This window comes from Antechinus flavipes, chromosome 3, assembly GCF_016432865.1.
Source record: "Antechinus flavipes isolate AdamAnt ecotype Samford, QLD, Australia chromosome 3, AdamAnt_v2, whole genome shotgun sequence".
Lineage (NCBI taxonomy): Eukaryota > Metazoa > Chordata > Mammalia > Dasyuromorphia > Dasyuridae > Antechinus > Antechinus flavipes.
The window spans coordinates 566,832,879-566,846,674 of NC_067400.1; the positions used below are offsets into that span (position 1 = coordinate 566,832,879).

Below are 13,796 nucleotides of genomic sequence, written 5' to 3' on the forward strand. Positions count from 1 at the left end.
TTAAAAATTTTTTTTTTACTACATCTCCTTGAGATATTCGAGTATTACTGTCTTCATGTAACAGATGAGCAAACTGAGGTTCAGAGAAGTAAAGTGACTGACTGGCCCATAGCTACAACTTCTCAGTGAGAGAGAGCTATTCTATTCTCCAACTTTAGGACAAGGGCTTCCCTCTCTTGAGCATCCCACCCGACCCACCCAATTATTGCTTTAGAAATGTTGCCAGCACACAGAAAAGTTTGGGAATGCCTCCACTTGAGAAATTGCTTTCAGACACTGTGATCCTTTTTGCATCTCTGGAGTTGCCTTCAGAAGTGGAGGGTGCTCTCCCCACTTTTGGAACTACTTTCAGAGTCTAGGGTACTTTTTCTTGGATATTCTTAGAAGGTAAATTTGATTTGTTTTGAAAGGATCACAAGTCTGGTAAATTAGGTGGTGGATGAAACTGGGAAATCCTGTTTTTAAAAAAGCTGTTGCACATGAATTGTCACTGAAAGAATTCCAAGAAAGGAGTTCAGAGAGCAGAGGTATAGGTATTGACATTGTTGGAATAATTGTCTAGTCTTCACTTCCCCAAAGACCTAATGTTAATTCATCTCAACTAAGTGATTTGTTTTTTTTTTTTTATGCAGCAGAAGGCACTTAGTTACATAGGAATACTTGGGAGGAGTCTCTATTCATGGTGGCCCAAATTCAGTCTGTATCAGAGTGCTCACTTTAGAGCCTTTAGAGACCTGAAACTGTATTATTTTTATAATGGAAGTACTGACTTCTCCCAAGTACCCCTTTCTGGGCCTCAGAAACTGGTTTTTTTCTACTGGTGGTTCTGCTAAGTGCTCTTGCAGTTGGGAAGGGAGTCTGCCAGGACCCTGGGTTCTGCTATCAGCTTCAACTGTATTAAACTGTGCTGACAACAAACCGTGGGAACTCATGGAGAAGGCTGCCTTTTTCTGAGGGTTTCATGGTTTTGAGTCTTTTTACAGAATGCCTTAAAGTGGCTGAACTGTTCTGTTCGTTAGAGGGCTGGGCTGGGGGTCAGGAAGACTGTGTGTGTGAGTCATGTGGGTAACTCAGGCCTACAGTGGATCGGGACCAAACAGCCCAATCAGAAACAACTTTGAAGCAACAGGCCATAGTCTGTGCTTTGTAGTCACAACTCTGCCTCCTACATGGGGTATCCCTAAAGTTTTCATTCAATTTTAAACTATATGAAACTGTGGTGCCCAAGGGAATCTTGTGTAGATAGTATTGTAATAGCCTGTACATTGAGTCATGGTTGCCACAGGGGAACAAGTAAAGTCTTATAAGACTGTATAAATACATAGCCTTCACAGATCAGGTGCAGGTGAAGCTGGCTTATTTATTATTATTATTATTATTATTTTGGTTTGAGGCAATTGGGGTTAAGTGACTTGCCCAGGGTCACACAGATAGGAAGTGTTAAGTGTCTGAGACCAGATTTGAGCTTGGGTCCTCCTGACTTAAGGGTTGGTGCTCTATCCACTGTGCTACCTAGCTGTTCCTGATGGTTTATTTTTTGAATCAGAGTTGTGGTTTCTTTGGTGGAACTAATCCACAGTGGAAGTTCCCTCAATCACTGAAGTTCAGTAACAGATATGCTTACAGATGATGATGATGATGATGAAAATGATGAAAATGATAAAGATGGCATTTATATTCTATTTTTGAGTTTGTCAAACAATTTACATAATTATCTCATTTAAGCCTACAATCCTGTGCAATAGTTCTATGAGCATTATTACTCATTTCACAGAGGAAGAAGCTAAGGCTTAACACACAAGTGACTTGTTTAAGGAAGGTTACATAGGAATAAGAAGAGATCAAACTAAAATCCAGGTCTGTCACCTTCAAGACCAGGCTTTTTCCCTTAGACTTGTGTAAGGCCTGTAAATAGGGCAGACTCCAACAGGCAACTAATGTGTAATGTTCAGGTTGTATTTTCTAAACAAAGGAGGAAGGGAAAGATGCATCATGTTTGAAAGCACATACAGCAGATGGTGTCTTTGGAGACTTCTTGTGACCCTTAAATGCCACATTGTGTTAAGGACATTTTCCATAAGAGGAGCTACAATTACCCAGAAAGGAGGGGTGCTTGAGGACAGGGGCCAGAAAGGATTTGATTGGGGGAGGGGAGGAAGGCCAGTTGGAATAGCCAAAATCCCTTAATGAATTCTTGGTCCATATCAGTGGGAGTCAGGTCCCAGGAGTGAAAGAGATAAGATAATGAGTCAGTGAACAATTGGTTAAGTACTTTCTAGGTGTCAGACCTTGTAAGTACTGGGGATACAGAGAGGTATAACATAGCACCCATTATCTAGGAACTTAGAGTCTTTAGACTACATAAACAACCCTATACTGATATATAGGATTAAATGGAGAAAATCACCTGAGAAACTATTAAAAGAGATCAGGAAAGGCTTCTTGTAAGATGTACAATTGTAGCTGACACTTGGAGGAAGCCAGGAAGCTGAGATGAGTCTAGCTAGACATGGGAGATAGCAAATAAAAATATCTGGAGTCAGAAGTAGTGTCTTATGTAAAGAAAATTAGGAAGGGAAGGGTTATAAAGGATTGTAAAAGTCAAACAGAATCTTGGAAATAATGAGTTGGTCAAATAATGGTCAAACTTTGACTTTAAGTTCAGTTTGGTAGCTGGGTGGAGCTTGGATCGGAGTGAGGAGACTTGGACAAGCATTTACTAAGCACTTACTGTGTGCCAGGCACTGTGCTGATTGCTTTACAAATATCTCATTTGATACTCACAAGAACCGAGGTAGGTGCTATTATTATTTCCATCTTGCAAATGGCTAAGACTTGCCTAGTAGGATCACACTGATAGGAAATATCTATGGCTGGAATTGAATTCAGGTCTTCCTGATTCCAGGCCCAGTGTTCCCAATGATTCCATTGATTAAAAGTACTGGATGAATTGGCACCAATCAGCTTGCTACTGCAGCAGTCCAGCCCTGAGGTGATAGGGTCTACACTAGGTTGTCATTATCAGAGGAAAGAAGCAGGCGTGCGCGCGTGCGCGCGCGCGCGCACACACACACACACACACACACACACACACACACAAGATGAATGGTGGGCAATTTGAAATTCAGGAATAATTTGACTTACTGTTCCATCATTAGCACTTGCTTTTACATTTGTACATATATGTATATATCTTCAAGTATAGACACGTTTAAAAGGAATATTAATTAAAATTTTAATTTGTGTTTTTCTTTAAAATTGCTAAAAATGAATAACAATTAGCATGATTCCTTTTGTGAAATACTGAGGGAAGCAAATCGGTAAAATACCGGTATGTTTTAGATGATGAAAAGCATGGTTGGGAGAAGATGTTTGGAAATCTGGCAAATCCTGGTAGAGAGTGGAGGAGTAGTTCAGATTTTTTACTTTGGAAATTGGTGGGTAATAGATGTGCAGCTGTTTTGCCCCCTTCTCTAATGCCCTTTGATAAAGAGGAGAGTTGAATCTGTATTCGAAAATGAATGATGTGATAAAGACTGAATACTTTGTGTTCTGATTTTTTCTTCCTCATCTCCCTCTCCCCAAGACCAAAGGCAATCTGATATAGGTTAAATATGTGCATTCCTTTTAAACATTTTCATAGTTGTGCAAGAAAAATCAGACTGAAAGGGGAAAAAACATGAAAAAGAAAAAACAAACATACAAAAAGGTGAAAATACCATGCCTTGATCCCATTTTCAGTCGCCATAGTTCTTTCTCTGGATACAGATGATATTTTCCACACCAAATCTATTGGAGTTGTCTTGAACATTGTTGAGAAAGCCACGTCCATAACAGTTGATAATAACATAATCTTGCTGTTGCTGTGTACAATGCTTGTTCTCTTGTTTTTACTCACTTCATTTAGCATCAGTACTTTTAAGCCTCTCTGAAGTCATCCTGCTCATCGTTTCTTACAGAACAGTAATATTCCAGAACATTCATATACCATAACTTATTCATCCATTCTCCAACTGATGGGCATCCACTCACTTTACAATTCATTGCCACCACAAAAAGAGCTGCTACAAACATGATTGCACATAAGGAATCCCTTTCCCTCCTTTGTGATCTCTTTGGGATACAGGCTCAATAGTGAGACTACTGGATCAAAGGGTATGCACAGTTTGATAGCCTTTTGGACATAGTTGCAGATTGCTTTCCACAGTGGCTGGATCAGTTCATGACTCCACCAGCAATGCATTAGTGTTCCAGTAGAAATACAGTTTTTTTAAAAAAAGAAATTTAGTCTTTGTAGGAAGCATGCCCAGATAACTGATAAAAAATAAATCCTTTGGTAGCATGCAAAACAAAGTGCTTTATGAGGTCATAGCAGAGACTTCCTTGGACAGTATTTCAGTTGGGTTTTTAAAGCATGGTTAGCATTCCTTTGGAAAAAATAAGAAAAGGAAGATTGTGGATGAGCAGCAGGGGCATAAAAGTATAGGGTGTGTGTTTGTTTGTAGCTCATGGAAAGTGGAGTGGGCTAGACCTGGAAAGCAGGGGACCCTTGCTAAGTGCAGAAACATTAGGGAGCTTAGAAGTCCAATAAAGAAATGGCTTGGTCACTTCTGTCCTTTAAGAAGAGTAGTTTATTACTGTGTAAAGGGATAATTTTTGGCTTCAGATTGGGGAGATTGAATGCCATTGATGGAACTGATACAGTCAGAATGAAATTTGGAGGGGTAAGTAGAAATGATAAATTCTATTTTGGAGTAATTGAGTTTCAGGCTCAATAGAACACCCCTGTGGAGTATGTCTAGTAGGCTTTTGGAGTACTGATTAGTCTAATATGGAGAGGTGACCTGAAGATGGTTGGATGAGCCTGGCCCTGGAGTCAGAGGACCAAGCCTCAGACCCCACTTCTTAGGCTTATACGCTGGGTGATCTTCAGTAAGTCAGTGTGCCTCTCTGAGCTCTGTTTCCTCTTTTATAAAATCAGCAGGTTGGACTGGATACTCTCTTGAGAACCCCTCCACAACTGTGATCCTATATACATCTACCTGCTGACAGTACAAATTCTGTGGTCCTTGGTGGGGAGAGGATGTTGGAGGAAGTAATAGCCAAGTCTAGTTTTTAATGCTTATTTAGTATGGAAATTAATAATGTTTGTAACTAGGGCTTTGCAGTTTGCAAAGTGCTTTACATACCTCAACTGAGTGGAGTTCTTAACTTCCTCTAAATCACAATCTAGGTATTTCCAGGAACCTACATATAAAGCCTTTTGTTACAATTTATTCTCTCCCTAGTCACCCTGGTTAGAAATATTTTCTCTTCTTTGAAATTACTTTGAATGTATTATGTACTTGTTAAATTGAATTTGTCTCATTTGATCCCTTATAACAATACTTTAGGACCCATTAAGTTACCCTAATTTCACAGATGAGAAAATTGAGGTTCACAAAAGTGAAATGGTTTCACAGATAAGAAGCTAGCTGAGTCAAAACCTAGCTTAGTCCAGAGCCAGAAATTTCTTCACTCCAGCACAGCTACTTCACGGTGAGTGTCCTTTCTAAATCCCTGTCTTGTTATTGTAAATAACAAAATTAAGACCGATGATAGTACATGTGATCTAAAATTTGTAACATCATTTATTTATTCCTTTTCCCTGGCTAAGTGATTTAACATCCTTTTGCCTCTGTTCCCTCATCTGTGAAATATGGATAATAATATCTCCTAAAGTTGTTGTGATGATGAGATATTTGCAAAGTGCTTTGCAGTCCTTAAAGTGCTGTATAAATGCTGGCTACAATAGTAATATAATTACACTTTTTGAAGTAGATAAGTTCCTAATTAATTTTGTTACTATTTTTTATTCTTTATAAAGCTGTTAGTAAGATATCTTAGAATCATAGACTTTTTTTAAAAATAAGATTTTGTTGATGTCTTTTGTTCATACATTGCTAGAGTTACTCCTGAGAGTCATCTCATACAACACACACACACACACACACACACACACACACACACACACACACGTGGAAGAAACAATAAGTCAGCAAAAATGATCATTACATTGACAAAGGCTGAAAAATACACATCATATTTCATGCCCACTTCTGCAGAGGAATAAGGAAAAGAGTTTTTTTCCATAGCTCTTCTTAAACTACATCACAGTAAGTATAAGAACCACAAAACAATTCAAAATGAATGTTGCAGATTACCATAGAATAAGCACAGTGAAAAAGAACATAGCTTTTCATAATTTGCAAGAGTGTGAGAACTGGCCTACTTCTCATTTAATGCAAAAATCCTTTCTTCCACATCCCTGCCCACTGGTGATCTAGCCACTGCCTGACCCTTTGATGGATGCTTCCCACTTTGTTAGGTAGCTCTTTTTTGGAACAAAAAAATAACTGCCTCAGTGTGATATCTACTCACTGTTTCTGGTTCTGTACTCTGCATCATGGAAAACAAATCCTTTTTTCTATATGGCAGACCTTCCCACATTGGGAATAGGGAGTTTCATTCTTTATGTTTGTATCCCAAATTGTATATGACACTTAGATCTTTAATAAATCTTGGTGGTGCAGTGAATCTGGGATCAGGAAAAGCTAGATGCAGATCCAGCTCCAAGGCATTACCCATCTGTGTGACCTTGGGGAAGTCACTTAATTTCTGTCTGCCTTTTCTTAATTGTATAAGATGGATAATAGCACCTACCTCACAGAGTTGTTGTGGGAATTAAGTGTGCTTAGCACAATGCCTGGCACATAATAAGTGCTTAATAAATGTTCCCTTTCCTTTGCTGTCATATTTGAAAACTATGATCCTATCCCTTCTACGTCTTCTTTTTAGTATAAATACTCCTTATTACTTCAGCTGATCCTTATGTGACCTGGTTTTCAGTTCTTTCACCCTAATAACTCAATTTCCTATAGAAATTTTGAGTTTAACAAAGTACTTTGTTCACAGTAAACCTATATTATCCCCATTTTGTAAATGAAGAAACTCAGAAGTAAAACGATTTGCTTAGGTTCCCAATAGCTGGAAAGTGTCAAATATCAGTGTTGGACTAGAACCCACTTATTCTTACTCCTAGTACTATATCATACTTCTGTCTCTCTCTCTCTCTCTCTCTTTTTTTTTTTTAATAACTTTTTATTGACAGAACCCATGCCAGGGTAATTTTTTTACAGCATTATCCCTTGCATTCACTTCTGTTCCGATTTTTCCCCTCCTTCCCTCCACCCCGTCCCCCAGATGGCAAGCAGTCCTTTACATGTTGAATAGCTACAGTATATCCTAGATACAATATATGTGTGTAGAACCGAACAGTTTTCTTGTTGCACAGGGAGAATTGGATTCAGAAGGTAAAAATAACCCGGGAAGAAAAACAAAAATGCACATTGTTCACATTCATTTCCCAGTGTTCTTTCTTTGGGTGTAACTGCTTCTGTCCATCCTTGATCAATTGAAACTGAATTAGCTCTCTTTGTCGAAGAGATCCATTCCATCAGAATACATCCTCATACAGTATCGTTATTGAGGTATATAATGATCTCCAGGTTCTGCTCATTTCACTTAGCATCAGTTCATGTAAGTCTTGCCAGTCCTCTCTGTATTCATCCTGCTGGTCATTCCTTACAGAACAATAATATTCCATCACGTTCATATACCACAATTTACTCAACCATTCTCCAATTGATGGGCATCCATTCATTTTGCAGCTTCTAGCCACTACAAAGAGGGCTGCCACAAACATTTTGGCACATACAGGTCCCTTTCCCTTCTTTAGTATCTCTTTGGGGTATAAGTCCAGTAGAAACACTGCTGGATCAAAGGGTATGCACAGTTTGATAACTTTTTGAGCTATATCATACTTCTCAAAAAAAAAAAAAGAGAGAAAAAAGAAAAATCTCATTTTTATGATTTGAATGATTCTTTAAAATTTACAATGACTATCATCCCATGATTAAGGAGTGCTTTATTCTAATCTGTCTGCTTTTCCTGTTCTCTCCTTTTCTCCCTTTCTTTGTCTCTGTTCCTGCCTTCCTCCTTCCCTCTCTTTCTTCCTCTACCCTTTTCTCCCCCCTCTCCTTCCTTTGTTCCCCCTTTCTCTATCCACTTACTTCTTTCTCCATTGTCCTCCCCCTTTTTTTCATCTTCTATCCCCCCTCATTTTCCCTTTCACCCTTTTTCCCTCTCCTTCCATCTCTATCTCTTGTGTTTCTCTCTCTCTTTTTCCCCCTTTTCCCCTCTTCTTCCTGTCTGTCCCCTCCTACTCAAGACCCATGGAAGTTCTATTCTAATGTACTTTGCTTATGAACATTTTTAAAAATAAATTTGGATTTTAGTTATTAAGCATTTCATTTTTCTCCTTTCTATGAAGATAGGAAGGGAGAGGGATAGATGAGAGAGAGAGAGAGAGAGAGAGAGAGAGAGAGAGAGAGAGAGAGAGAGAGAGAGAGAGAGAGAGAATAATAAAATTTTTGTAATTAGCAGAATCAAGCAAAAATAAATCCCCATATTACTCATGTTCAGTACTGTGTCTCTTTGTATATATTGGTCCATCATCTTTCTGTTAGGTGAAGAACATTCTTCATCAAGTGTTCTCTGGAACATTATGGATTATTTCATTGAAAAAAAATTTTAAGTCTTCAAAACTGCTTATTGTTTTAACAACATTGATCTTAGCCTATAAACGGTTCTCCTAGTTATTGTCTCTTACTTCACTTTATATCAATTTAACATTACAGAAAATAGTATTATATATCTCTTGCTTAACGAGTAGTAATTGTTTAACAAGACACTCGAGAATTTTGTTTTCTGGGTTAAGGTTGTGGGTGGGTGAAACAACACAGAAGAGGCAGCAAAGTGACCAGTGGCATCAGCTTGCCTTTGTTTTAATGTTGCCTTGATCTTTTAAGAGACCGAGGATGGCATTTTCTGGAGGATTTCCCTAAGAGTCTGGGCTTTTTCAGTCAGATGACTACCAAGTGTAGTTTGTACTTTTATTTCATACCTGGGATGGCCAAACACCCGCAGTCACTTTTACTCTGAACACATTCTACTTAGAATTTGATTGGCGGCAGCTGGGGGAGTGGTTAATGGCCTCTGCTGTTAGAGAGATGTCAAGGTTCCCTAGAAACATTAGTGGAATTCTATACAGCTGAAGGGGTTTTTGTTTAATTTTGGCATCTTGACTTGAACCATATTGAAGCATCGCCCAGATCCCAAATCTACTCATTACTCCTAAAGCTTTAGTAGTTACAGATTGCCTAGGACTGATACCTGAAATGGGTATCAAAGCAAGCCAGAGAAGTCTGGCTATCAAATAAATCATCCCCCCCAAACCAATCTTGCTGCTTCTGTTTGCAAGTTTGTGGAGAAGTCTTAAATAAGCCTTTAAGAATAAACCTTTAAGAACTAATCAATAACATTATAGTGCCCTCTTTTAGCTATATATGTATGCACATATATATGTGTGTGTGTATATATAAAATCCATCAAAATATAATGTACTTTTCATGGTGCATTTATATGATTTAGTTCTGTTCTGTGGACTTAGAGTAGTGCTGTCATTTATTGAAGCCCCCTTTCCCTTGTTTTGTCCTTTTTTTTTTGGCTCTTACAAGGAGTCATGGAATGATGGATTTGGAGAAGGTCTCATATATCATCTAATCCAATCCATTTTTTGCATTAAAGTCCCTGTTTTACTGATGAGGATGGTAAATCTTAATTTGCCAAGGTCTTATAGCTCAAAATTGATGAAGACAGAACTCAAGTGAAACACTTTTCACTCCAAATAAACCCATTGACTTTCCCCACTATGCCATATTATTTCACTGTTCCTACTCTGGCAGTTTTGTGGTATTATTTCAGAATAAATAGAGTCATTACATATAGTTTCCAATTATTGTCACAAATAAAGCAGCTTTGAATATTTTTATATAGAAAGGATCTCTTTTCCCCCTTTTAAATAGTATTTTGGGAATAATATCAATGGAATTGATGAGTCAAAGGTTTGTGACAGTGTATATTGCTGTATTGTTACTCAAAATATTTACACAACCCTGCAGCCCTACCAATAGAGTATTCCTGTGTCTCTTTCCTCGTGGCTCACCATCTTTGGACTTTTTTATTTTTTAAAAAAATATAGTTGCTATTATTGTAGGTATAAGGGTGATAGCTTAAGATAATCATAATATGTATTTGTACTTTAAACAAGAACAAAGCCAATTCATTTATTTGTAACTGTTTACACTTAAAAATGAATATCAATGCGTCCAAAAAATTATTACTTTGTCTTTTGTCCATCTCTGTGTCTATTTTTTTCTTTTATATAATTACAGTGTACAGACTGTCCTTGTTCTGTATTCTTTTCACATTACTTAATATAAATCCATATTTCTTTATGGGCCTTATAGTCATCCTGTTTAATGGCACAAAGTGGAACTGTTCTCTGTCTGGATGAGACCACAAAGGAGGATATGAACAAGTTAGACAGACTTTGTTCAGAGGAAGGCAATAAAGTTGAGAAAAGGGAAAGATTGCTGCAAGGATTGGAACTATCAGTGTGTTTAACTTTAGACAGAAGATTTAGGGAGATTGTGATCCTTGTTTTAAAGTATTTAAAAGTCTGATATCTGAATTGGATTTAAAAATGCTTCTTTTGCGTAGGAATATCCTCCCTTCCCCCATGTCAGTAAAGGTCATTTTTCACTTTCTCCCTTGGATCCATAGTCCCTTCAGAATTCAATTTAGGATACTCCTCTCTTCCAAGGCTTCTCCAGTTTTCCACCAATACTAAAATAACTGTATATCTTGTATTTACTTAGCCTGTAGAATATATGCTGTTTGAAACTAAGAACTATTTCCTTTTTGTCTTTGTGTCCTGGCTTGTAGTTAGTATCCGTACTTTTGCCTGTTGGATTGAATTGTTTGGCCTCTGAGGGGAGCTCTGGAGTGGACATTGCCAGCCTTAGGTTGGATCTAAAGAAATCTATCCAACGATTAAAACTATATTTAGTACTTTGGGCTGACTTTCTCCTTACTGGAAATAAAACTTTTTGCAAAAGTTGGATGACTACTTGAATATTTGTTTTATTAGGAATTCTTTCAGGTACAGGTGTGATTCTTTGATTTGCCAGTTTATTAAGTTGTTCGGCTGTTGGATATTTAGGTTGTTTATAGCTTTATGATATCAAATAATGTTGTTACATGTCTTTTCAACATTTTTCCCCCCTTTATAATATTATTTGGATATAGTCAAGCTAATTTTATTATTGGGTCCGTGTAAGATTGTTGTTCACGTTCTTGTTGCATACTGGAAAATTGCTCTCAGAAATTGGATCGGTTTTCGATTCTGCTAGTACAGGGTTTGTTCCTTTACAGCCCCCTAAATGTTGTCACTTTTAATTATTATTGTCATTTTGATGATAGCGGACTAGCATTTTGGTTATTTTATTTTATTTTTATTGCTTTATTCATAAGACCGAAAACTGTTTACAAGTATCCTATTTTGTACATTTGTTCGCATCCTTTGAAAAATGAGTTAACATGTAAAGGAATTTTATAATCCTTAAAGCGCTACGCAAATGTTAGTTTGTCAGTATTATTATTAGCCACTTTTGGGGAAAGAGAATATGCATATATGTCTCAGTTCCTTCTTGATTTTAGACGTTAAGTTTTAGGCGCTGCCTCTTTGGGAATCTCGGTAGGTCTTTGTAAAGTGGCTTTGGGCATGCTAGGAGCTGTTGTTCCTCCTCATCCCAGGGGGCGGCCAAGCGGTCGCCCGGTGCTTCTGCGGGATCTCTCGGGCTCTCCAGAGTTTTCCTTCTCCAGTCTGGCGTTTAAACTGCGAGCGTACTTCCCACAGTAACTTTCCAACGAGAGCTTGCTGGCTTCTTGCATAAACTACCAGAGGAGACTGTAATGTTGTCATACAGACGTCTCTGGCAGCCAATCAGAAGCAGCGAAATTATCTTCAATTTTTTAAATGGAACTCTGACGGCCAATGAGCGGCGCCCGGGCTGGGTGAGGTGCCCACCCCGCTGTATAATTACGAGAAAAGCCTTGCCACGGCCTGTGTAGCCCCTCGGGGCCGTGCCCGGGGCTACGGCGCCCGTGCTGGGGTGCTTAGCCAGCAGCCCCGCGGCGCCGCCTGAGGCCTCTCGGCCGGGGCCTCCGCCACTGACCCCTGCTCTGCTTCTCAAGGTAACTTTAAAACAGGAAGTGTCCGAAGGAGGGCCCTGATGACGCGCAGGAGCCAATGGCGACGGCGCGGCCGTCTCCGGGAGGGTGGCGCGGCCAATGAGGCGGCCGGAGGCGAGGCTCGGTGTCAAATAGCAGGATAGATTGAATGCCTTTGCCTGTTAAAGTGGAAGGAGGCTGCAGGGCTCCGGCGGAGGCCGCCTCGGAGTTTTTCACTGAGGCAGGGGTCAGCTGAAAGACAAAGAAAAATGGCGAATAGTTTGGTGGGGGGGCCGCTGTTCTCCCTCGCCCCGGAGTGGACCTTCCCGGCTCCTGGCTCGGCATCTCCTTCGCCTTTTGTTTCCTCCGTCCTTGGGGGGGGAGGGCTAGCAGTGACTTAATTTCTCCCTGTCCGAGGAGAGATATAAATAGCTCCATGTAAAATTAATGCAGTTCCCGGTAAGTTTCCTTCTTTGTTTTCTGTTGAAATGATCGAAACTGTTTTGGCCTCGCAGAGTGTAGACAAGTTGCACTGTTTCAGAAAATGGCCCCTTTGCATTCCGTGCATACTTCCCGGCGCACCTCCTGCCCCTGGCTCCTCAGTGGAGCTCCTGCATGCCCTTCAGGAAGGGGAGGGGGGGAGAGGGGGGGGGTTTGAGGTGGTGGTGGGGGTTAAAAAAATTTTTTTTTTGCCTAGTTTTGTAGGGAAGAGTAGATCCCTGAAGAAAGGTTAATCATTTCCCAAGAAAACAGCAGCCAAACACTTAACTCTGTGCATTGGGCAAACCAGGCTCAAGAATTAGCTGAACTATTTTCCAAATAATGTTCCTTTGTTCCAGTGTGAGGAAGCTTTACCATATACCATAGAATATCCCGGACTGTCCAGAAAGGGTTTTACTAGAGGTGAGATGTTCTGGAGCTCTGCAAGCCTATATTTTTCAAACTGGGAAGGAACTGTTCTGAATTTTGAGGGAAAAAAAATAGCATTCCTACTTAAGCTTTTGGGTGTCATGTTGAAGGTCTTGAATTCACCAAGAGAAATTCTTCCATAACTTTGTTTTAACCCACCTGTCCCTTGTTCTTATAGACACTAGTAAATCTAAGTGGCCGAATTTCCTATTTTACACACATTGACACTTAGACTCATACAGTTCTTTGCTGTATCTTTCGAGTAATTGAATTTGATACATTTCTTTCATATCTTCTCCCTCCTCATTTCCCCCCATTTAAAAATTGTCTCAGAAAGGTTTGTTATTACCGAACTAAATAGATTCTGTGATTTTTCTGGTAACTTGGAAAGTTGAGTCTAGGCAGCTCAGTCTCTTGTCCTTGCAGATACTGATAGATTTTTGCCTGTGAAGGGATTTGAAGCCAATGCAAGTTGCTAAATCTCACCAGCTAGTTCATGTGGACAATGAAATCTTCCATTCTTTGTATAAACCTCCACAAAATTGCTTGACAAATATAAGCAATCCGTTGTTTTGTTTCTTATTTGCAAATAAGGAATGAAGGTCACTGGAACATGCCTGCAGTAGAGCAGGCATTACAAGAAGCTGAATACTAGCAAGGACAGTCCCAGGAGAGAGGAAAAGAGCAGAACTATGCAATTGTCTGGGCCTGAT

General features: G+C 39.3%; 1 protein-coding gene across 8 annotated transcripts in view; it reads left to right on the forward strand.

Moving 5' to 3' along the window:
- Positions 1–13,796, forward strand: part of NFYC (nuclear transcription factor Y subunit gamma) — an 89,338-nt gene that overhangs the window by 14,094 nt on the left and 61,448 nt on the right. The window contains exon 1 of one of the 8 annotated variants that reach the window (XM_051987785.1): positions 11,411–12,198. The exons of 6 other annotated variants lie outside the window; for them this stretch is intronic. The gene's annotated coding sequence lies outside the window, so the exon portion shown is untranslated. Of the gene's footprint in view, positions 1–11,410; positions 12,199–12,382; positions 12,634–13,796 lie in introns of those variants that run through there. One more of the 8 variants, XM_051987788.1, reaches the window with a different exon arrangement.